Genomic DNA, 26,047 nt, shown 5'->3' on the forward strand with positions numbered 1-26,047 from the left:
AAAATTTTCACTAGTTTCGGGAATTGTTTCACTCATTGATTTGAAATCAGTGTTGAATATTCTTCATTTTTTATGTGTTAAAAATTTTTCGTACTGATATTTCTCAGCGTTTCTCTGTTTATTCAAGAATAATTGTGATGTCGATTCTTCTCCTTCACAAAATATACAAAATCGAGACAAAGAAAGTCCTAAACATTTTTATTCCCAGAAATTGCTGACACGCACCTTCGCATCAAGCCCCGCGTCTCATAAGGGCGACCCTTGCGACAAAAATAAATACTTTAAGGATGATAAACTCATTGTAAATATAATGGCAACACAAATTTTGTTCCTCGATTAACCGAATTTCGGGTTATCTAAGGTACTTTTCATAAAATGCATTTTAAAAATTTGGTACATTAAAACGACGCGCAAAATGCCTATTTAGCACCGTGACAAAATTGTTCATACGGGAGCAGCTGGTTGGATACCTTATTTAACTATCTAAGTTTTGCCTGAAACTCGAATGTGTATCCTATTGAAACACATGTTGCAAAACATTTCAGGAAAATAACTTCCATAGAATAACATGAGTAGAGAGTATATATTCAAACGTCATTTCCCACGTTCTTTTTTTCCCAAGGACATTACACATTCGTGCTCCTGGAATGAGGGAGACGATATGTGTATGGCAAAATGTTATTTAGCCCTTGTCTTCCTTATTTCATCTCAGTTATCAGACATTAATTGCCCAATTTGATGATTCTTCCTCCTGTTAATCAATAGATATACATCGCTGCTGCAATTTTTTTTTTGCAGCTTTATAACTCTCTCGTGTTTTGGGTCACCGCCCCACTTACGCAAATTCAACTTCCTACTTCCTATCCCAAATAGTGATGATACCCCTGACATCTTGTAATGTTAGAACGAAGCCAAGTACAGAAAATAAAGAAGCCAATTTTCGCCAGACAAAGAAAATGTGGGCTCTGAACTGTATTAGTATTTTGTGTTTTTCCTTCAAAGTCTGAGAATTTTCTGAGTTAGTGTCTCTTTGGTCCTCCAGCTGTCTTCCATGTCTTGTATGTCTTGTTACTACTAACTATTCGGTTCTTTTTTTATATATAAGAAGGATAAGACATAGCTTTTGAGAGAGAAAGATTCAAAGCTTTATTTTTATCCCGAGAGAGGAAAATCAAAAAACTTCCCCGCCCCCCAAATCTAGACTTCCTACGTTCGTGACAGAGAAATAAAAGAGAAACAAGTAAGTAAACAAACTTGTTTATTATTATGGTGTTGTGTTTGTGCTAGCACATAAAGATGCTCTAAAACAGACACGAAATGCTTTTGGGTTTGAGACTTTTTTTTCCTTTAGAATAGAAATTGTAAATTGTGAAACTTTTTGAAATATGGCTATGTTTTATAAAACGAGGAGCAAAATACTACTAATCATATCCACTAATTTGAACAAAATTATTTTTCTTACTGTTAATGTTTCAAAATTAAGGTATCCGATTACGTTCAAAACGTCATTTTGTAAGAAAATTTCGATTTATATTTATTATGAAAAAACCCAATTTCTTATGATTCCAAAACAAGCATTGTTTTGTTTACATGCTGCTTAGAACCGATGTTACGTCCACTTCTGTGTTGGGTTTTTACACACAAGTAATCCGTGAATGAAATTTTTGAACGCGTTTTTACGAAGAATGCTGTATTTTTTACATTTTATTTGAGTTTGAAACATGATTTCTAAAAAATTATTCATTGTCTCATTACAAAATTTTAATATGATATTTTCATTATATTGTCAAGGTTTTGTGCCAAATTCTATCATATAATTATATTTGTCTAACTACAGCATTTTATACCCGATATGCGGATTGAATTTCAGAAAAATCACATGTACATCAACAGGTTAGGGCAGTGTTTCTGAAAGTGTGCTTCGCAGCCAGTTCGAGATATTGATTTATGTGCCTATTTATGCTTTGAAGTGGTTCTTTTATATGGAAAAATATCTTTTAAACTATTTTGGTGAGCCGCCGATGAACCATGAATTACGCAAGGGAACAGGTGACAAAAGTTTGAGAACCACTTTATCAGGGCGTATGAGCCTTTAAACTTTGCTACCAAACGTGCAGCATTACCAGCTTAATGCAATGTGAAAAAATAAAAAAAAGCATTTTATTTCACAATCGTGTTTCGAATATTGCACGAATTTTTCTTAAAATTTGACATAAAAACTACTTTTTCATGGGAAAGGACATATGTTGTCCAAGATTTAAAGTTAACTTCAGTACCATTTTATAAAAAAAGTGACAAGAAAGGTAAACATACCCTAAGGAGGCATTTCCAAATAAGACTTGGAAAAATATTGTTCTATAGGGATTTATCGTTATATTGAGTACCGTTGTAGTGAGGTTCCATTGTATATATTTTTTTAATGTTTACGTTCAGTGATCTGACAAAATATTCACGCGATTCTCTGTATTTTCAGATAGTCTTGTCTATGTTAAAATGCATTACCACACTGGTAGACTACAATATACAGGGTAATTACTTGATTCCCCTTGCCGCATTTTATGACGAACCGTTGATCCTAGAGGTACACTTCCAGTTAGAAAAAGTATCCAAATAAAGCGTAGAGCTCAAATACGTCATTCATATTGCTATTGAAATAAAATAAAAACAAACTTTTTTATACGACCACCCTGTCCTTAAAAACCAAATTAGAAAGTTGTTGCCCTGTCTCTCCTGAGGCCAAAAAAATCCACGTTTCCAAGTGAAGTATTCGCAGAGATATTTGAATTCAAAAAACGGAGAAAAGTTAGGAAAGAACAGCATAAATCGGGAAAGAAGCATTGTCCGTTCATTTCTTTTTTGTGCTGTTTTTTCCCTTCTTTCCGTCGATTATTTAATTTAAATACCTCTGCGAATATTGCACTTAGAAACGTGGAATTTTTTATGGCTTCAGGAAAGACAGGACAAAAACTTTCTAATTGAGTTTTTGAGGACAGGGTGCCGTATAATAAGCTAATTTTGTATTTTAATAATTATACAATCTGGGAATATTAAATTGCGTATCTGAGGTTCATACGTTATTTGGATTTTTTTTTTTCTAATTGGAAGTATATCTCTAGGATCAACAGTTCGCCAGTAATTTGCGGTGAGAGGAGTTAGTTATACACACTGTGTACTACTTGATTGCATCTGCTTATATTTCTCATACTTGAAAGTGACTTGAAAACATCAACCTCAGTTGTAACGACAGCTCCATAACTCGTATTTAAAATAATAAACAAAGGAAAGTAAATCTTAGGATAATTTTAGTAGCTGACGCGTTTGCAGAGAGGTTCCCATAAGTGATAAAAACTAAGCGTTCTCTATAATCTATGGAAACTACTATACGTGTAATGACAGTTAGTTATGTTTTCTCAGTTTTCACACAAGGGATTAACACCGTATTATAATCATTCAGCGTTAGTTTTCGAAAACGTGCTCGGGCATATTTAATGTTTTTAAAGTTTCTCTAACTCGAGCTTTTTTTAGATATTATTATTATATAATTTTTTTTAGATATTTTAAAAATGATCGATGTGCGTATTTCATATGCGATAATACTTAGTGATTTCGTTAAAAGAGATTTCAAGGAACCGAATATTTAGATAGTTTGAATGCTCGAAATATAAAAGTTTTGTCCACTCGTTGAGAATAATGAGTCAACACCAAAAAGTTAAACCGAAACAATAAGTGTGACAAAAAGTCTCGAAGCATGACGCACATAAGACTTTTATATATAATGGTGAATATTTCCACCCGGATCTTAATTGCCATCAGTTGAAACGCGCACCGATTTTATGATATCTACGGATCTATACATAAATTAGTGTCGCGAGATTTACGCAATGTCCGTGAAAACAATGGCGAGACGAAAGAAATAGAAGCCTATATTTACTTAAAATTTGTTTTTTTTCCTCTGTGACGAGCGAGATTCGGTGATGGCACGAGCCAAGCACTGGAAATCATGATATATACGAGGCATGACGAAAATTCGTTAAAAAAAATGATCTCACGTCGGATTAGAGTGCTTTTATTACCCGAATGTACAAACATTCTTATCACGAATACTTTTACTGCTTTCATATTTACTGGAGGAAATGATAGAAGTATCATTTCGTTCACTGAATTTCTGCAATGAATTTCAGTAGATTCTTCACTGCCGCTGTGGTGATCGAGTGGTTATAGTGACGGACTCGCATCACACGAGGACTCGGGTTCGAACTCCACCGGCGGCAGAGAGGTGGTCGGCTGAAGTTGGTTTTCCGTGGGTCTCAACTTTAAGACTTGAATGCGAGCTGATCTCACTATTAAGAAGTCTCGCCACAGAAAGCAATAGGTCAACAACAGTACGAATATTCAATCATTACACTTCACTTCAATTTGAAATATAGATGGCAGCTGTGAAAAAAAAATCAGGCACAACACTAGATACGCACTCAGATTGTTAGTTTCACATGCACACTTCCGCAGAGTTATTTTCGGTAGTAAATTTCCTATATCGATAGACCGGAGTTGTGCTCGGTTTGAAGGAAAGAAAGATTCTTTAGTTCAATTAATCGGGATCTTTCAATCACGGTTGCTCAACTGCTGTACAAAGAGTTTTGCGTGTGTCGTTCGAAATCACCCTGTATACACTTTTGTTCGTAAAATATGGCACCGAGACGACATCACACACACCATATGGCTGCTGTAAAAGTCCTATGTCAAGAGTATGTGGGAGAAAAGTTGTTCCGGTTGTTCTTAACCTTTTGTGTATCACGGACCCTTTTACAAAATAATGTTCAGTATATAATGTAAAAACATTAATTCAGTGGTTCGCAAAACTTTTGTCACACGCAGCTCAATTGCCCAATTCACGGTTCCCAAGAACAGTTCCATAGCAATTTTTCTATACAAAAAAAACGACAACTTCAAAGCATAAATAGGCACACAAATCAATATCTCCTGCTCGTGGCGACGCCCCTGAAAGCGGCGACGTACACTTTGAGAAATACTACATCAAGTTAATAGGTTTCTCCTCCAAGGTCAGAGACACGGAAATCCATCAAAGGACCCCTGGTTAAGAACTCCTTGAGCTATTCGGGACCATCTATAAACTGTAGTTGTCTTTTAATTATCCCTCGTTCACACAAAATGGCCAACATGCGGCGAAAATCATCAAATGCATATAAACACAAATTCATTTGGTACAAAAGCAGGCGAATTGCCGGACGATTTGGCTGATATAAATACATATAAAGGGTGCAAAATCATATCCTTATAACCTTTACCTTTTGAACAATTCGTTATACTAGAAACATACTTTTAATTGGAAAAAAAAACCATTCAAGTAATCTCATATTTTAGATTTTTCATTTATTTGATCTGGAGCCGTGTATGTACCGAGATACAAAATTTAATTTCTCGTACGGTTTCCCTCTGTCTTCTAGCCTCTAATTGGGGCCGCTGTGCGGTACTGTGGGCTGGACTCTCGTCCTGAGGATGCAGGTCCGAACCCCGTTGACGGCACAGTAGTGGCCGGCTGAAGTTGGTTTTCTGCGGTTTTCCGGCTTCGAGACGCGAATGCGCGCGAGCCGGTCTCCCATTTGATAAAGTCTCTCCGCAGACAGCAGGCCGCACCTACAACACGATACTGACATAACATGAAAATTCAAGCATTTCCATCTTTACATCAGAAAATGTTAGGCAGATGGCAGCATGGACACGAAACAACGACAACATAAATGAGTTAGGGCCACACACACCCAGAACACACATTCTCGAGCATTTGCCGATTCAAAAGAATTCCGTAGAGGAATGTGTACGAGGTGCATGTACGGTTAAGTAGTAGTAGTAGCCTCTAATTGGAAATATGTTGCCTTGTCTGTCCTGAGCACACCAAAAGAACAATTCGATGTTTCTAAGTGAAATATCAGTTGAGATATTGCTAATTAAACGTTAGGGGGGGGGGGAATCTCAGAATTTTGAAAAGTTTTAATAAATTGCGCCTTTACAGAATCTTTCGAATTTTCGCACTGTTTTTTCTCAAATTTGTCCGTTATTATATGTTGTTCTCTTTCACTTATTTTGTCTAGCCTGTGTTTACTACACTCAGAACATAATAAACACAAACATACTAATATAATAATAAACTTTCACTAATTTTGAACTCAAATATCTCGGAAAATATTGCACTTATAAATGAGTGTGGGTGAGTTTTTGAGAGAAGGAAAAACAATTTTTTTGATTGGAAGTTAGACGACAAGTGACTATACAAAAAATTAAATTTTTGTATCTCAACTACATATGATACTCTCTCTCTAATGGCTGTTGTGTTAAATAGTCCCTATTAGAAAGGAAAAAAAACGACATGTCTGAAATGAGCACATCATTTGAATTTTTTTTATAATTAAAAATACAAATTCGTACATTTTTTTCACTTGCTAACGGTTCAAAATATAAAATGTGTATATATAAGGATATGATTTTAATTTCAATTTGTTTTCGTACATGAAAATATTACAGTGGATTATAAAACTGGTATGAGATTATTGATACAAATGAAAGCATTAAACAATATAATAAAAAATTGTGCATGTACAGTCGAACCACGAGGAAAAGAGCATAGAAATGCCCTGACGAGCTCCGTGGCCGATAAGGAGGGTTGCCAAAAACAAGCAGGAAAATAAGATAAAAAAAAAAGTCGGAAAAAAAACAACATAAATTGATGCTATTATAATGAGGAAAAAAGAAAGAAACATACTAAATCTTCTCTCTAATGGTTGTTGTGTTAAATAGATTTTTAGACGGGTCTTAAACATGCTTAGGCCATTGATTTCTCTTAAAGCGGCAGGTAGCATATTCCAGCAGCGTGGGCCCGTAGTATTAATAATGTTGAAAAGCATATTAGTGCGAGCTGCAGCAGGGTAAAGTACATTACGTCTACGGTTATTATATTCGTGGTTAATAGAGAAGTCAGTTGTATAACATCTGAGAACATGTGTAGTTTTATTTCTCCTTGGAAATTGAAAGAAAATAATCGTGAAGTACATGAACAGGAAGGATCTTAAGTAGTGTGGAAGGGGGAATGATGAGCAATTGTTATCAGGAAGAATCTTTGGGTGGTAGATAGATTATTCAAGTTTTCGGACGATGTACGAGCCCATGTATATATATGTCGTAACAACTACATATGTTAAATGAGGAGCTTATTTTCAAAAGGATCCACTTTTTTTTTTGGAAATTAGCTTTTCAACGGTTTCTGAATCTTTGGGATGAGCTCTGTTGGATTATGCAACAGGGTTTATTCAAACGGGAATATTTTTGGTCGGAATCACAATGTAAAGTTGGTCGTTTCTACCAAAAGAGGGAATATATCCACCTTGTTCATCCGCTTCGGTATTTTTCAGTTACAAGTGAACATAATAAAGCGGTTATACTATTGGCGTTTAAGGGATTTTTTTTCAAAACGGCATATTTTTTTAGAAGCGCTTCCATAGTCGTATTCTGCAGTAGAACTTCTCGATAACGGATACCCATGAAACCGGAAATTTTGTCCGCTAACGAGGAGTGTCCGTTAAGGGATATTAAAATACACCGAATCCCGTCGATGTAATTCAAGAAAGTGTCCGTTAGTGGAGGTGTCCGCTATGGAAGGTTCCACTGTAGAATGATCGTGTTTTTTACGTTACTTCCAAGAGAGTAGTAAGGTAACTTCCTTGGCTGGGTGAATCTTGTGGTATCAACGGATGACGTTGAAGTTTTCAATTTTCTAATCTTAACCAGCTTCAGTTTTGATAAAAAAAAAAAGTAGCATTTCCACTGATTTTCCTTCAAAACGGAACATTTCCAAAATTTAAATGTGGGTAACTAACTCCCTTGAATATCGATCAAGAAACACAATATATAAATATTTTTATACCACTCCCATATACTGCCCGTTGAGCAATTTTCTATTTTTGTAAAGCAGTACATTCCGGTGAAAAAAGGTTTTTTACTTTTATTGCAAATTTAGTAATTATGGACACATGTTCCCTTTTGAAAATAATCTTCTCAAATATAATTATAGCAATGTCAAAATAGAAACAATAACTAAGGAACAAACGAATGAAGAAATGGTAACTGAAACTGGAAAAAGAACTATAAATAAAAAAAGAATATACACTGCCCATAAAAATATGTGCTCGATATATTATTTCCGTTTAATTTCACTAATATTTTTCCAGAAAATTCAAGACTAAACACTCATTTATAAGCACTTATTTTGCAGCGTTCATTCGCGTTATTAGGAGACAAAAAAAACAAAAAAAAATGCATTAATTTCATTCATTCTTAATCAAAATAAATAAATATATATTTGATTATAGATTATTGATCACTAATCATTTTTTTTTTATTTTACGTTCATCGAGAAGTTAAACTCGACACATCTTCACGATTTTTATACTGTAAATAATCATTTTCAGTATTTATGAATTATGCATCGGCATAGAAATACAGTTCTCGTTGGAAGTAATGTCGAAATTTCTAAATGATTAAATGCGCATTTAAAAGATATAAATCACTGTGAGTATGTCACTATTATGTGTATGATTATCCTAAATATAATAAAATTAAATTAACGATCGGAGCTTGGAAATTCAATAAAGCATACTTATTTTATGCTACGGAGATTATTCGAGGCTGAAATTATTACGTAATAATTTCCGGACTAGTCATGTCTCATAAAAGAAATTAACTACTCATTAAAAAAAGTAATTTCCCCGAAAAATTTAAAAAAAAAATTATTTTTTTTTTAAACGAGGAGTTAGTCACATTGAAAAAGAACTATCGCTGGAATTTTATATTTGTTCCCCGTCACGTTCTAGTTAACTTTACTCGTGAGGAATTGGATAGTAGTTTTTTTTTTTATATTTCATCAAAACCTCGTGTTTCGCCATCAAATTCACGCAAGGACGAGTACAGGTTGAAGTTCCATTAAAACCGTTAGTCACACATTTTTCTTGGTGAAATATTACCTTTTTTTTCAATACCCTGAGGAAAAGAAGGATTTGGCCAGTTTCCTACAATCACTCATCAACAACGAAGTAATGCTGTATCAACTCTGAAGATAACGTTGTTTCAAAGACATTAAAACAACCAAAAAAAAACACAAACGCCGAGCAACCCCAGAGATCTTGCTACAAATGCAGCAGCGTTGCGTGATCGATACTATTTTCTCAATAGTATTGATTCTGGATTCGATCATGTGGAAGTGGTGTTCTTTATGGTTGACTTATTATTATTTTCTTTTCTCTCATGTACTCTCTTCTGTTGTTTACCGTCTACACAAACTGCTGTGAAAGAACTTTCTTGACTTACTTTTTTTTATTTTGCTTTGCAAATGATGTATTTATTCATTTATTAACTATCAAAGAGAGTTCACATAGGAATCAGGATTCAACCAGGCATTAGTTCGCGTTAGCGAATTTATACAAAAAATCCGTAGACACTTGCTCATACAGACAGACCTGGTTTTTTTATGTATTCAGGGAAGGAATAAAATATTCCAAATTATACAATCGGTCCGATTAACGGATTGGTTTAAAAGTTTTGTTAATAGCAATTAAAAGTCTTAGTTGAATTAATCGCCTCGATTAATCCGACTAAAATTCGATTGAAATTTGCGTAAAAAGCTTGTAATTTAATATGATTTGTTTGGCAAAACCGATTAGATGTCTAAAATTATGCACCTATACAGTGCGGTTTTAAATTCGTGGGACAAACTTTAAGAGATGATATGACTCTTAAACAAGCATTTTTGGTCATAAAGTGCGTGGTCGAACGCAATAGCAAAGCCAATAAAGGGTGTTGTCAGAGATTGCACAACAGCTCTTCATCAAAAGCAAATATCATATTTTTCTGACAGATTTGCTTCGATAATCTGTCTTGAGTTTTTTCATTGTTGTGTTTGTTATTTATTTTTTTAATTAGTTTATTATCATCTACTATTCGTGTTTGAAAATTAACTCAATAATGATCGTGACCACCAGTATGGATCGACAACGATCCTTTGGATGGATTTTCTTCGTTTTGCGCAATGTAAGTTTGATGATGTGATGAATAAAATTGAATTGAATTGAATTAAATTGATAAGTGTAACTAACTATTCGAGGGTGCGGGGTATAGTAGTGTGGGAGGCCTGCTCACGGTGCACAACTTGGGCAACGCTAATTCTACCACAAATCATTTACCGCTTGGTCATCGTTTGTCGCAGGTCGCAGTATAACCTTGATGGTCCTTGCACCAATAAAAAACAAATCCCAATCCAGTCCGAAGGTGCATATACACTCTCGAATGATTGACAGCACATATCGCAGCAAATCTGTCGGAAAAATGTGATATTTATTTTTGGTGAAGTGCTGTTTAGCACTCTAAGAATACCCTCTACCGCTTTTGCTATTGCGTTTCGAACATACATTCTGTGACCAAAAATACTTATTTGAGGCTTAAATGTTAATTTTTAATAAGCATTTATTACCATAAATGTTTATTAAAAATTCTAACACATCTTAAAATTTGGCCCATGAATTTAGAATCACACTGTATAGGTGCATAATTTTAGACACTAATCGGTTTCATATATAATTTTCACATCTAATCCCCCTGTATACCGGATGTAAAGGGCAGGCACTACATCCATTTTCGTAAATATTGGGATAATTCTATTAATTTTCAATACTTTTCCCGTCAAACTACAAATAGGTATAGGGCACTCAGTATCCAGAGATGCTGCGAATACTGATTCGTGGAAATTCTGTGACGTGGAAATTTTACGTCATCTAATTTCAACGTCACCGAATTTCCACGAATCAGAATTCACAACGTCTATGGCGTGATGTGATTATCACGTCACGTTGGTGTAGTGTGTTTCGTCCTCAAATCCTGTATATATATATTTCAATAAAAATAACAGATATTCACTTTGTAAAACAAGCGAACTCCATAGAAAGACATGCTAAAAAAAGTTTTTGGACGGTTTTTCTATAAAATTTTTCTTTCGTGACATGGTGCTCTTAGACTCCAGCGCACAGATGTAACATTTTGGATAAGTACCATATTTAAAAATACAGCATTTGAATCAATATTTTGGTCAAATTTTTCGGCATGGAGAAATACGTACCAATTATTCAACAAAAACTGATTATTTCATTTTTGAAATGAGTTTGGTGAGAGTTTTAGCAGACAAGACCAAAATTAATTTTTTTTCCCCACTATGAACAGTAGTTTCTAGTATTGGTATTTTCTTGGAAGCGTAAGCTACTCTCTTCACCATTTGGTGGGGGGGGGGGGGGAGGGGAAGTGTTTCCAGGAAAATAAACAACAACGTGAACGAAAGTAGTTTCGAAAACAGTAACTAATCTAAAATAACCGATTTAAAAAATACAAAAAACGACGAGATCCAAGACGTGAATCTTGTCGTTTTTAGAGAAGTTCCATGTTTTGACAAAATACAAGGTATGTTCAGCATATTCAATTGCTTCAAGCGGGGAGTCTCAATCTATTTTTAATCTGTTCTTAATTTGTTTACACATTTGTCGAATTGGTGCGTGAGAAAACAAAGAGAGAGAGAATAAAATATATTTTTATATCATCAATATTATACATATAGTTACGAAAAATGTTCGATTAAATCAGTCGATTAATCAATCATGAATTTTTTATTAACCATGTAAATAAGAGAATTGCACCGAGCGTTCTGATTCAAACAACACGAAATTCGGATACTAGGCACTTCTGATAACGCGCTTACTGTTTCTTTACCCTTTCCACGGTTTTGTGAATACTTTACCGCACACCAACTCCGGTCACATGTGTACATACGGTAATTTCCAACCGGGGGGGGGGGGGAATAAAGGTGCCATCCATGGCCCCCACATCCTGAAGCAGGGCCCTTAGACTGGGATCTTTTACGGGCCCCCGACCAGACTTTCACGGGGCTCCTTTATGATGAATTTATAGTGTGAAAAAACAAAAAAATGATTAAAATCCTCCCGGGCCCCAGGGCTGGAGCCTTGTCAGCCCACCCCTTGTGGGGGCCATGGTGCCATCCATCGGTGGTCGTCCCAGACTCGGTAGGTAATGAACTTCTTTCAAATGATCTGTGTCCGGATTCGAACCCGCAGATCTTGTTATTTTTTGTTGAATAATCATATTCATTTTTTAAAAAAATCACAAACTATGATGTGCGTGAATAGTGTGCGGGGAAAGGTTTCAGTGGCGAATTGGGTGTACTCTGTTATACCAATACCATAAAACATTGTACTGTCCGAATCTTTGTTTCAGTAACGAGATAAAGTTACTTCAAGTTTGCGCTCTGTCTTGTCTAGCGAAGAATGGCGGATCATCTGAAGTGAAAGCGTTTTTTGATTAGCGAAAAAAACAGACAATTTTTCGACAGAATTTAGTAAAAAAATGTTGGAAGTACCAAACAAAATTCTATCACGCAAGCAATTTTTTCATGCAGCCCGAAATTTCGGTATTGGTCCACTTTATACCTTGATATCGTTCATGAACAGCCCTTACATAATGAAAAAATAAAAATGCGTTTGGTGCGCTATATTACGCTGTCGGATTGTAGAGCCTTCCTTTTTTTTTTTTAATTCCACTGTTGACGCCTAAGTATACACAGTCATCATTACTCAATTCATTTCACTGGTGAACAGAGATGAATGGTACTCCTGGTTTCAACAGGATAGTGCACCATGCCACACGTCACAAGAAAGTATATATACATGCTTCAACTGATTTTTTTGTCGATCGTAACATTACGCGTGGACTTAGGCCGCCTCTTTTACCGGACTTGTAACCCCAGGTTTTTTTTTCTTTGGGACCATCTTAAAAATGTGACGTACTGCAATAATATACAGCACAACAACTGCCACTAACGGGACCGTGAAAATGTGGCCGTTATTGGGAGTGGTGGTTTTATTTCTGGGAAAGAAAACAACTAAAATTTGAGATCTACATATATAGCATGTGAAATGACAATCCATTCTGTAGCTGATTACGATGTTATATAATTGATTATATTAAAATATATGATTATATTTTGGTAAATTGTAATAATTGTTTAATCGATCTCCAGCACTATTATGACACCCTAAAATTCCGGCCTGCAGTGCTCAGGTTTAGAACACAAGAGAGAAAAACTGATATGGACCAACAAACGGTGTACCCCCAAATAGTTCGTTGTTCACACTGGACCTTTAATTAGACCTTCTTTCCAGGGCCTTCCCAAGTCCAATCCAATATCTCAATTGCTGAAGACATAGGCGCTGACATACATTCTTGTTAAAAAAAAATTGACACATCCCTCTCAAAAAATTAATACCCTGGAAATTTCTAATCCTATTTGTGGCGCACCATTCTTAGGTACATTGATGTAGAAAGCATGCATCATCTTTTTTCCGCCCCATAAAGTTCGGGAAGCGAGAAAACTCACTTGAAAATAAGTTCGAAAATTATTTTTCTCATAGCTACAGTCGAATCCCGTTATAACGAACTCCAAGAGACCAGAGAAATCGCTTCATTGTAACGAAAAATTTCGTTATAAAGGAACTCCAGGTTTTTGCATTTTTTCTTACGTGAACTTATTTGAGGGATTACAAAAGTGTTCGTTAAAACGATATTTTCGCTATAACGGTATTCGTTAAAACGGGATTCGACTGCATATACGTATTTTTTTTCCCCCAACTCCATGTCCAAAGTGGATGTTGCTCGGAGGTAACGTTAAGTCTATGATAAGCGTTCGAAATGAAATTTGGCCATTACAAATACAAATACAACGCCACAACACGCAAAATGCCCAACGAGGTGGCTGAGAACATTGTTCGGAGGTGGCCGTTAGAGGAAGTTTTACCGCGAGGCGGTAAACTCAAGACAAAAATCATTAATGCAATAATATTAGATATTAATTCTCGCAGACTTCGTGAAGTTCCGAGCAATCTGGTAAAACGAATGTGCCTATGCGTCCGTACGAAAAAGGACAGCTTTTTCAACATTTATAGTAAAAAAAAAAATTCTGTTCTTTAAAACTTTTATTAAACGCAATGTTTATAAAAGGTATAAGTTAATTTATAAGTTTAGTCTGTTATTTTTGTTAAATAATCATATTCATTTTAAAAAAATTACAAACTATGATGTGCGTGAATTTAGAAACACCCCCGTAGCTTTTAAAATTTGCAGTTTCGAGTGCATTTATGCTCCTGATCAACTTGGCCCGATTTAAGGAATAAACTTGTGAGTTTCTTCCGATTTGTGTTAAATTGGAGTTCGACATTGCACACTTTAGCAAGATACCGAATGTTTTTGGCGGCATTAATCGTAAATTTTCTTCCCCTTTTAAGTACCTAATTAGTATCAGATTAACTAATTACTAACTTCAAGTTCGGGAGTTGCTGTCAGAGTTGCTCAAATAACTACGTACTTCCAGGAATAGGAAGCCTTGGTGGAAATTGGTATCGATTACATGTCAGATGTACAGTATATCGCTATCAAAGAATTTATATCGAGTGTGGATTCTCGTCTTTCGCTACTTTGAAGTATTATGTGGACAGAGCTGTCAGTAGCAGTATAAATCAATATTCTCTAAACTATTTCGGGAACTCCAGAGGATTTTGTTTAGTGAACGTCTGGTGGGAAATACCATTGAAATATGGAACATACAGTGTAAAACTCGGTTATAACCATATCGAAGATTCCCCGAAATGTTGTCGTTATAACCGAAGAGGATGTTTTCAAAGACATTTAAATGTGGAAAATATACTTTAATGCAATCAAATCGTTTGTGTGCATGAAGTTTCTTTATTATGATTGGGATGACCATATTTGATCGGGAAAAATAGGAGAAATTGAAATCACACTAATATAGGGCATCGCCTATTCTCGCTGAAAATTTTGTCAATCGTCTGTGAAATCACTAATTATTCTTTATAAATATTTCTTGGCGAGAAATGCAGTGCTACATAATAATTGAGGACCCGGATTCAAACCCCATTGCCGTCATAGTGTTGGTCGGCTGAAAGTGGTTTTCTGTGGTTACCAACTTGGAGACGCGAATGTCAGCCTATCTTTCCGTTAAACAGTCCCACCACAGAGAGCAACAGGCCTACAAGAGTACAAATCTTTAACCACAACACTTCACTCATATTTCTAAAAATAGATGGCAGCACTGTATCGAGCATTACACAGAAACATACGTCACATTAGGTTCACAACACGTGACACACATTTCAACATGTACCAATTCATTAGAAGTTCCGCAAAATAATATGGTCGAGTTGTTTGTGGGATTTAGTAGTAATAGTAGTGCTGCAGCGATAAAATCCGCAGCGATTTAAAATGTATGTCACAGAAAAAAGATTGAAAAACATGGCAAATGTCTGAGATTAATATTCATATTCATTGTCATAATTAGACAATGTAATTTATAAATTATGCAAATTATCTTCACCTTTTTCAATATATTTTTTAGTATTTTGGATTTTAGTAAGAATGAGCTTCTATTAGAAAACGGGACATTTTTATAATAAAAAAAAAGTCAAAGAGGGTGAAACTACAAAATGCTCCGTATTGTGTAATACTATCACCCCCCTAATTATGATAAATAATGCGTCATAACGACAAAAAATGTGTTGTTATATCCAAGATCGTTGCGTTTTCATTGACCGTCATAAGCAATGTTCACTAACAATATTCTCTGCGGGAATTAGTCGGACCCACCAATTATTCACGGTGTAACCAAGGTATCTTTACTACTGAGGTCGTTATAAGAGCGAATTCAACCAACACCAGCTATAGTACATATATCTACTATAGCTGGTATTGGTTCAACTTACACATGTAATATAACCAGTTAATCTGTTAATATTATAATAAATTAATCTTATGTCTACAGTTCAAGTACATTACATATCTAAGACGCATATTTAGGTAATTAGTCTTTTAAATAGCGACCCTTTGAAGTAAAAAAGAACTCGTATATGTTTACTATGGATAGTGGTTTTTTTTCTTTCCGTGTTGTTTTTTCTCTTTCTGGTTTTGGCAGCATTTCTGTTTCATCTCTCCCCATCATAATAATTGGTAGAATTACGCAAAACTCATGCCGAATGTTTGTTATGATCCTTCTGTTCTGTCAACGTCTTCCCCCCACCCCACCCACCCTGCTCCTTTGTTACGTACACGCTGTCATGACGTATTTAATTTTTCTTGAGTTAAACGTAGTTTGGCCTTGTTTCTTTTTCCTCGTCGCCTATGATGGGAATAATCTTTCACGACATGATAATTATCGTGCTGTAAATATTCAACGCTGGCGTCCATTCCCTCAGGCGTCAATACCGTAGTGACTGAATGAATTGTTCGTGATGACTATGCATATAACATCGGATAAAAAAATCTTTTCTCTACAGTATGCTTCGTATTGTCAGATTAACTAAAGATTTTTTTTTTCGCCCGAAATATATAGCTTCAATCAGATGGCGTATGAATGAAACTAATTTGGTTTTATGATTTTTTAATTCGATATACAATTTCCTTTAAATTTTAAAACAAAGGACAAACTGATAGAAAGGGAAAACGAAGTTTGAAAATACTATATCAATTATCTCAGTTCTATTTACACAGCTTCCTTTTGTTTTACATCGTGTTATATCATGACACTTAACCCATCAAGAAATCATTAAATATTGATAAAAATTTTCAAAAAAACAGTTTTTTCCCCTTCTTCAACGAAGTTCGATCCATTAGTTGATTGCTAACAGTCAGGATGCGTCTATGAAAAGTAAAAAAAAAACGAAAGAAATATACGGTCAAACTCGGTTATAAAGACACCTTGACCATATGGAATATTATATATCGGGTATATACTTTACAGATCATTTAAGCGGTCCATGGTACATTTAGAAATCACTTAAATGACATGTGGTGCAGTTTTAGAGCACTTCAGCTGCCCGCAAGGGCAGTTGTACTTCACTCAAGTTACCCGCGGCACATACCCAGATTACTTAAGTGATCCGCGGCATATTAATGGATCATTTGAGTGACGCGTCGCACCGCTCCAGAACACTTATGCAGCCCGCGACACATCTCTAGGGCACTTAGTGGCCGATCATTTGAAGGATCCGCGGAACATTTAGAACACTGAAGTGTCTCTATATAGAAGACTTATCAATAGGAGGAATGTCAGTTGACGTGACGTTCCCACAAACTAGGGAAAATTTTTCTTCGTTTTTTGGCACACTCAGTAAAGATGTCATTAAGAATATTTCATATTCCTTTTAAAGGGTGGTTGTAATTACGTAAGGATCGCAATAGATCTCTCCCCCCCCCCCCCCCGTCATCAAAGGTCAGCAAATCCGAAATCCCCCTCTACCTAGCGATGCTGACGTAATACTTGACTGACCCCTAAAAGAATAACTTCTTCGCAAACCGCGTTGAAATGTTTTCGCCAATTCCTGCACTTTTTATGAATTTTAAACTTAACCTATATTTACACAAACTTATGGGACACCCTGTACACAACGCAATATAACAGACATCACAAGTGAATAAGTGGCGCAACTCGTTGAGGAGGAAAAAAAAAACGTATTTATCTCTAACTTAAGTTTGAATTGGTTTAGATAGAGAGGGAGAAGAAAAAAAAATCAATTTTCGTAGACCGTTATATGTTTGTTTCGGTTCTCACAATGAACGGAAGTAAACACGGGCGGGCGATAAAAGCGATTCCGATACCGGTTGGTATTTCTTACTTTATCATTCATTCTCTTCCATTTGTTTTGGCCACACCCTTCACATGTGCTCATTTATTTACACGTGATCAAGTTGTATTGATAGTAAGGAGTAGTATTCTTTTTCCATCTTTGCTCTTTATTATTATAATATTCATTGTTTTTACGCCATCAAGCATCGAATTTATCAATGGATACAATCTATATGTATGTAAAATTTATTTTCTGTCTATCTGTGAGTTTTTGTTTGTTCTCTGTACGAATCTACAATTTTAGATCGATCGTCGCGAAATTTTGCATACATACCAAATGGGACCCAACTTCGATGGGCTACTTTAAAAGTTTGTCGGAGCTGGGCAAATGCCCGAAATGGTAAAAAAAACTGCCGGGCAACAATGGTTTTCCGAGCCTCGACAATAACTTTTAGAATGTTTACTTTGTTTACCGTGGTTCCTTAGTAATGCGTTTCAGGTATGCATATGCCTTTACAATGGTTTGTCACTTCTTCAATAGTTTACACCTTTATCAGGGCCGGAACTAGAGGGGGGGGGGCAACTGCACGGGTGTCAAAATTTAGGACGGTGGCAGTTTTAGGTGGGAACAAAGAACATCGTTATAAAACACTGTTATCCTCCCATTAATTGAAGAAAACACGCTTAATTGGTTGCATTTTCAGGTATTGTAAAAGATCTTTTACCAATATTTTATAGTGTAATTCCGGCCTTAGCCAGGGGTCCTAGTAAAAGTTTCTGGAGGTCCGTAAACTTGGATGAGAAAACAATCAACTTATCATTTTGACATTAATATGTGCTGAATCAGACGTCTTCAACCTGATGCACCATGGTGGTCCTTGAAGCACCCATATTGCTTATGTTTGTGTCAGATTTCTTTCCCTGAAGCACATGATGAACGTCCCAATTAAGCATCTTTTACAAATTGCATTCAAGGATTAAAATCATTATGATTTCATACTTTCGTATGTCAAACTGGCCGTAAGGGGGCTCTTCTTTCAATGATGGGAATAGTCGGTGCTCACACAACTAGAAGAAGATTGGAAACCTCTGTACTGAAGATATTCTGTAAAAGGATCCCTGGCCCTCATCTTATTGGCGCAAAGGATCTGTGAAACACAAAGCCTTAGAACTCCTGATTTTATTGAAAATGAGTATTTTTACTAATGATTCTACGATGTTTTTGCCCATAAAAACTGGATATTTGATTTAAAAAAATACCGCGAAAAACACACACAATGCATATATAAATTACTCATGTAGTAATATATTTTATATACGAGGGAGGGAGAGACAAAATTTCTTCCTTTTCAAAACGTAGCTTGTGATTCTGTTGCAAAAAATAATTGAAGGTGTTTTTCGTTTTGTTTTGTTTCACGCACACACAACAGCAATGCCCTGTTCCTTATCTTGTAACGGGAGCTTAATCGTTGGATATATTTATTTAATCTCATCGTCGAAAAATTTCCCACATCCACAGAAAAGAAAAATATTTTGAAGATGCTTTAGCCAGAGTTGACTCAGCGATTTTTCGATGGCCTCGCCTAAGCATTTTTTGGGGCCCTTTGAGCCCAATTTTCGCATACAAAAAAAAAAAAATCTTATACAGTGCACGACTGTTATTGTGATCACATCGGAACTCGAAGTTTCTAATAACGATAACCAATTAATATATTTATCCGAAGAAAATCGGAAAGCAAATAAGATGATCATACGTCCCGCTTGATCGAAAGGACGTATGAAAACGGGACAACTCAGTTCCCCCCCCCCCCCTTCATAAGTGATTTCAAAATATTCAACCGCGTGAAATTTCCCTTTTTCATTTTGTTCTGAAAGAGGGCATTTTTGCTTTAAGCTAGAATCCTTCTAATGAGCGGCGACTACCGTATATGTGTATCATGGGCGGAGATACGGGGGGGGGGGGGGCACTGTCCCTCCATCGTCAAAGGTGAAGTTGACTGATCTAATGTATATATGAATTCCAGACATAATGACCGTGCCGCCCCCTAATGCACAAATAATAATAAATAAGTATTCGACTCGGGAGCTTGAAAAGCAGCAAAACAAACTTTACATGAAGTCACACATTTCTTGCAAATCATATTGCTTCTTTTCTTCTTTGGTCATTGTGATTCAGAACGCACCGCTCCTGCATTTATCAATACGAATTGGTATATGTGATCCTACATCTGAACGACGCGATTTATTTTCGATCACAAGGCCGCCCATCAGGATTATTTCTCTTCTTTCGAAATCCATGTAAGGCTACGTAACCATCGAGTGTTTTGCTGTAAAGTGTGCATATCAATTACTTTCCTAAAACTGAACGGAACTGTAAATGACATGAGTTTCTAATGATTATGGGTTATAAATATACTTGTTTTCTGTTTGGTCTTTTTATAGAGCTTAATATAGGGCTCATGCATGGGGCAGATGCTTTTCGAGGAGCTAGAATCTATGCATGCAATGATAAAGGAATTACTACCTATAATATCTTTGCCATAACATTTGAACAAAATAAAAAACGCCAACGCTATTTATAAATTTATAAGGGTTACACATTCAATAATTCGAAAACAGCAAAAAAAAAATTCATAAATTATGACACATTGCTAACAAAAAAAAAAAAAGAAAGAAGAATGTAGAAATTAAGAATGTAGAATTAAAACTGCCATTATATTACTTTAAAACTCTCTTGTGAGCAAGGTTTCTGACGTCATCGAGAAATGTTTAACACCAAATTATACATTGAATCAGATTGAAACTGGTGACATATCTTTCAAATAAGTCACTGCTTTTGAATAAGGAAAATTTGAACTTTAACTCCACAGAACAACGACATCCAGCTAAGTACCGCTACCCAGTGAACCACTGGGAGATATATGTACATCCCACTTTCATGAAAAAACATTCATTGAAAGCAGGAAATGAATCTCATATGAATAAAATGCTTACGTCTATGAATCTCAACTTCATGTAAATTCACAAGAAAAAATAATAAATTTTAATAATGATTAACTTAATTTTTAGTGGTGAGAAATTATTATCCCAGAGACCTATAAAGGGTTAAGCGGCATTGACGAGATATCTCGCCTTCTTAAAGTCTTATTTAAGCATTGACAAGCCCAGATACAGGTTGGTTATAAATAAACTGACACTAGTCAGACATATGTAGTACCCATTATGATGGAGATATTTTGATGAAACTTGGTATATAGGATATACGGACCATGGGGGAAGAAAGATTCGATAAGAAGTCCAATTTTCAACCACAAGTGGAAAAAGTGGCGCTTTTTATCAAAGTTATCTTTTTGCCATGGTCCCGATAACGTACATATCAAGTTTCAATGAAATACGTCGACCACAACAGGCGCTACATAGGAAGGAGCGAGTTCACCAATACACATCTAGATGCGTGATTCATGCATCAAAATTCAATTTTACTTCCTCCGAATTTCGTTGAGGAGGGAAAATACTCCTCAATTAATCCTCCTAAATTTAAGATAATTTTTTGTAATAGAGTTATTTCTCACTAATAAAAAAAATGCCCCTCTACTTTTATAGAAAACTAGCTATAATAACCCGGCGCTGCCCGGGTTTTCTTCAATGAGGCTGTTTGGATCACGTGATACCTCCCTCTTTCTTTGAGGGACATGCAAACCGTGTCTAAGTTAACCAATATGACGACTTCCTGCGCGACTTCATGAAATAAACAAATCTAGATTTAAAGAAACATAGAAACGAATATATATATTTTTTCCTTTTTTTAAGGGGCGCTAGGTATTTTGATCCCCCCCCCCCGAACTTTGAGTTATCCATCTGCCTGTTTCAGCTTTCAAAAATGCTTAATTGAAGCTGTGGAATTTCTTCGATGTACTTTACGGGCCTATAATTAATTTTAAAACATCCTAAACTATGAATTTATGGAGTTGAATATCAAAGACAATACGGAGACATTAATTTTCATGCTTGAGAAGATATAAATAAAAAGTTGAAATCAATGTTATTACATGAATGTCCAACTCAAAAGTAGGTCCAGCTAATTACTTAATATTTAATTTCCCGGGCTTCGTATATCTCTAATCGAATTCAATATTTCAGAAATCTAGAATTCAATACAATTTTTAAAATTATTGATGTGACAGAAAACTCCACAAAATTTCAGCATTTCTACAGTAAAATCGTAAATTTTAACACTGATTTCTATGAGGATCACCCTTTTCTTGACCCTCAAAGCGATGCTGATGATGATTATGACGTCTATTCAAAAAGCCTCGTTACTGGCAGGATTGAAAATGTATCAAACCATTATAAAGGCATAAACTATTATACATATGCATATACTAACAGAATTAAAGAAGTGACAAACAGTTGTAAAGGCATACACACGTCTGAAACACATTGCTAGGGAACCACGGTAACCAAAGTAAATGTTCGGAAAGTGATTGTTGAGGCCCAAAAACCATTGTTGCCCGACAGTTTTTTGCCCGTTTGGGGTATTTGCCCTGCTCTGACGAAATTTTAAAATAGCCTATCGTTCAAGTCGGGTCCCATTTGGTATATATGCAAAATTTGGCGACGATTGATCTAAAATTGTAGATTTGTATAGAGAACATACACACAGACAGACAGACAGACAGAAAATCAGTTTTATGTATATAGATGTCCCTTACAATTTGGAGTGAAAAATTATTTCAAAATTACTTTTTTTCCGGAATTCAAGGCAAAGATTGAAATTAATTATTGTATAATGTTGAAAAAACACGAATTTAATCTTAAAAAATTCTTCGACGGTTTTATTTATACGTAAAAAGAGGAAGCTGAGTGAAAACACCGAACAAAAGAGGCATAGAGCCAGCCTAAGCTGGTTCAGCCTTGGCCTTGGCTGGAATTTTCCGCTTCGGATTCTCAAGGGAAGCGGAATTTCGCGTTATTCGCGCACAAGCTCTTTGGCGTTCCGTATACTACGTCACATACGTATGTCATGATAATAAACTTATTCGTATGGAAGTCTTTAATACAAAAGAACCGGTTGCATTCCTCTTTCTACTTTTTATTTTTTTCTATCGACCTGACAAGGACGGACTAAACGGTAAATAAAACTATAAAAGAAACTTTTTTCTAGAAAAAATAAGATACATAAGTATCCAATGTGTAATCGGGACGTATTTTAGAATTATGACCGTGATCATAATTAATGCTCGAATCATTCACTTGGTAATAAAGACGGGGGAAGAAAAGAAATATATAAAAAACCAGCGTGCGCTACAAGCATTACAATTACAAAGTTGAAAGACTGGAATGTCAACTTTGGATTGCACGACATCCCGTATGAACAGGATTGTCCCGTGCTTTTAAGATACTAATGTGATTTTAGGATTTTTCTGGGAATCGTTTGTCCTGTTGTCCAGTTTCTGGAGAAAGAAGCAACTTTTTTATTTTTAACACGCTAACTAGAGGGGGTTTTCGGCACACCAGTAAAGAGAAAAAAGTTCACTCGTGGGCTCTGGCCCAGGGGCGTAGCCAGAAATTTCGTCTTTTTTTCCCTTTTTCGGTCATTTTCTCACATTTCGGGGGGGGGGGGTAGTGTAATGATTCGTCATTCAGATTGCAAGAGGTTGTACAACTATTGAAATGAAAAAAATTACTTTTAATTTGATCATTCTGTCGTAAAAAACCCAAATGAAGAATCGTTGCCCTGTCTCTCCTGAGCTCAAAACAACCCCCCCCCCCGTTTTTAAGTGCAATTCTCTTGGATATTTGAATTCGAAAATCACTGTAAATGAGAGAAAAAAACAGCGTACGAAGCGCAGAATGAGCTTGTTTATCAGTCTATGTGGTTCTTTTCTTCATTTTCCAATTCAAATATCTCAGCGAATATAGCACTTGAAAGCATAAGGTTTTTCTTTCTTTTTTCTTTTTGCTAAAACAGGGCAACAGCTTTCTCTGATAAGGTATTTTAAGGCGGGGTGACCAAATAAAAAATTATTAATAACCTTACAACTCCTTGCAATATGTGAATGACGTATTAGAGGTCTACACGTTGTTAAGATACTTTTTTCCCAAATGGAAATGTGCTTCGCAAGTTAATGCATTGCAAGGGGTGCGAAAATATGTGGGTCCGCCACCTTTATCAGTTGGATATCAGTTCTATCGAAAATGCATCAGAGAGAGGATTAAGAAAAAATACATCAATCAAACAAATGAGATATCTGTATCGGTATTTCATCCGAGTATTATGATCTTCCCATGGATAAAATCTTTGTCATCGAGGCAAGCTCATAGTTCAAATGGCAATGCTTTGACCTTAGGGGCGTTTATCTTAAGATGCGTTTTTCTTTCGTCGGTTTGTATCTCCCTCCGTACTATCAAAACATTCTTACAGCTGATTATTCATCATTAATCACCGATTGAAAGTTTCTCCTCTTCTTCCCCCCCCCCCCCCCGTATAGCTTCTGTATAGACAGCCACAACTAGTACTCAGCTGATCAACCTTGATAAAACTCCTATGTAAACATTTGTTCTTTATCCGATCAAGAGTTCAACGTAAACTCTTTCAACTTCTATTTTATTTTTTCTTGAAAAATATACAAGAAATTAATATTTATATATTTTTTGCATGCAATTCAAACGTATATGAAAGGCTGGAAGTACCCCCCCCCCCCTCAGGTCATTAAATTGCCTGGCGGGATTTCATGATGTCCAGAGGTGTACACGGGGGGTGGGGAGAGGGGGCAAGTCAATGAAAAATCGAAAATATTTTTTCCAAAAAACGAATTAAAACATAAATGTGCTGTCACAATCGAATTCTGTCATTTTTAAATTGCTTTTTGAAGGTGGGAAACTCAAATTTCTCTAATTCTCAGATTTCCTTCCCCCCCCCCCCCCATAGGTTTATCCTGCGCTCATGCCCATGCTCCGATCTTATAGCCCCTGGGCAAAGATAGATGCTGTGGGACTTTTCACAACATAAAAAGTGACCTCAATTCCGTGTAGTATTAAAACATTATTACAGTACTCCTTTCGTTAACATGATCGGAGATACGGGTGGGGGGGGGGGGGGTAACAATGCCCATCCACTTAAGATAAAATATGTGTGCGTGTTTGAAATAATAAGTGTGAAATTTTTTTTTTCTGACGTAGTCATTGTCTCATTGTCGTGTATCACGGCCATAACTGAAATTTTTATGGGGGGGGGGGCGGACAAACGGACTGTCCACACCCCCGCCCCCGTAAAATTAGAAAATTTTATAATAGTATTTTTCACTGTCGGACGTGGGATTTTCTCGGGGGAGGGGGGGGGCAATTAGGTTTTTTCCCCTGCAAAATAACACAAAAATCTCGTCTCAATGGGAAGTGGGCTTATAGCCGCACCCCCATTCCATTTGCGTACGCCAATGGTGTTTTTTGTTCCTCCCTACAATTCGCGGTACTTTACCTTTTCAGACCCTCTGATCTGACTGATCTGACAAGACTCGCGCTCTGTCCCTTAAGGGATATAGGATCTAGGCCCTTTACCCTGTTGGGCTCCTTTTCAGACCTGGTGCCGCAAATGTATGGGTTGCTTTATTTCACTTCAGAATTTTTTCTTTTGACCTCAGGGAGTTAAACCGACATCCCTCCCCCCCACAAAGAAAGAGAAGAGGGAGAACACCCCTCTTTTTTAAGGGGTGTTGGTTAAACCCTGACTATGCGGATTGTGTAAGTTTGGAGTTAGAAATATGGTGAATATGAACTTTATATATAGAGAGAGGCTTTCATCAGTGGGCAGCACATAAAGTTGAACTTTCAGGGGTGGGATTTTAAGACGGCTTCCGGGACTCTTAAAAGCCTCCATTATGAACTTATAGTGTGAAAACAAAAATGATGAGAATATTCTCGGGCTCCGGGCTGGAGCTCTGCCAGCCCCATCCCCTTGCAGGGGACCACAATTGGTATTCTACGATAAAATCTGGCACAATGATTTATGACAATAAATATGTATATTAAGGATAGAGCCCCCCTACGCATGAGGGGGGGAAATAGGGGGACCGTGCCCCCCCCCCCCCTTCCCAAGCCGACCAAATATTAAAAAAGTTCAATATTTCGGTTAAAAAAATTAAAATATTTGAAAGAAAACACCTTTTAACTTTTAACCAATCTTCTTTTAATTTTAATGCTTTTTAAGGATAATAACCCAAACCTTTCAATGGTCGATCCTGATTATGCCCCTGATTAAGAGGTGGTGTAAGCCCTCTTTCATTATGCCTTTGGGCT

At 36.2% G+C, this 26,047-nt stretch overlaps 1 protein-coding gene across 1 annotated transcript in view; it reads left to right on the forward strand.

The window, feature by feature from the left end:
• The first annotated feature begins 813 nt into the window (after positions 1–813).
• LOC149076226 (carnitine O-palmitoyltransferase 1, liver isoform-like) overlaps positions 814–26,047 on the forward strand; it is a 48,827-nt gene continuing 23,593 nt past the window's right edge. Inside the window, exon 1 of the mRNA XM_089243789.1 lies at positions 814–1,240. The gene's annotated coding sequence lies outside the window, so the exon portion shown is untranslated. The remainder of the gene's footprint in view (positions 1,241–26,047) is intronic.

This window comes from Pholcus phalangioides, unplaced genomic scaffold (assembly GCF_987345545.1).
Source record: "Pholcus phalangioides strain wild (caught in Gottingen) unplaced genomic scaffold, Ppha-v1.0 ptg000015l_1, whole genome shotgun sequence".
Classification (NCBI taxonomy): domain Eukaryota; kingdom Metazoa; phylum Arthropoda; class Arachnida; order Araneae; family Pholcidae; genus Pholcus; species Pholcus phalangioides.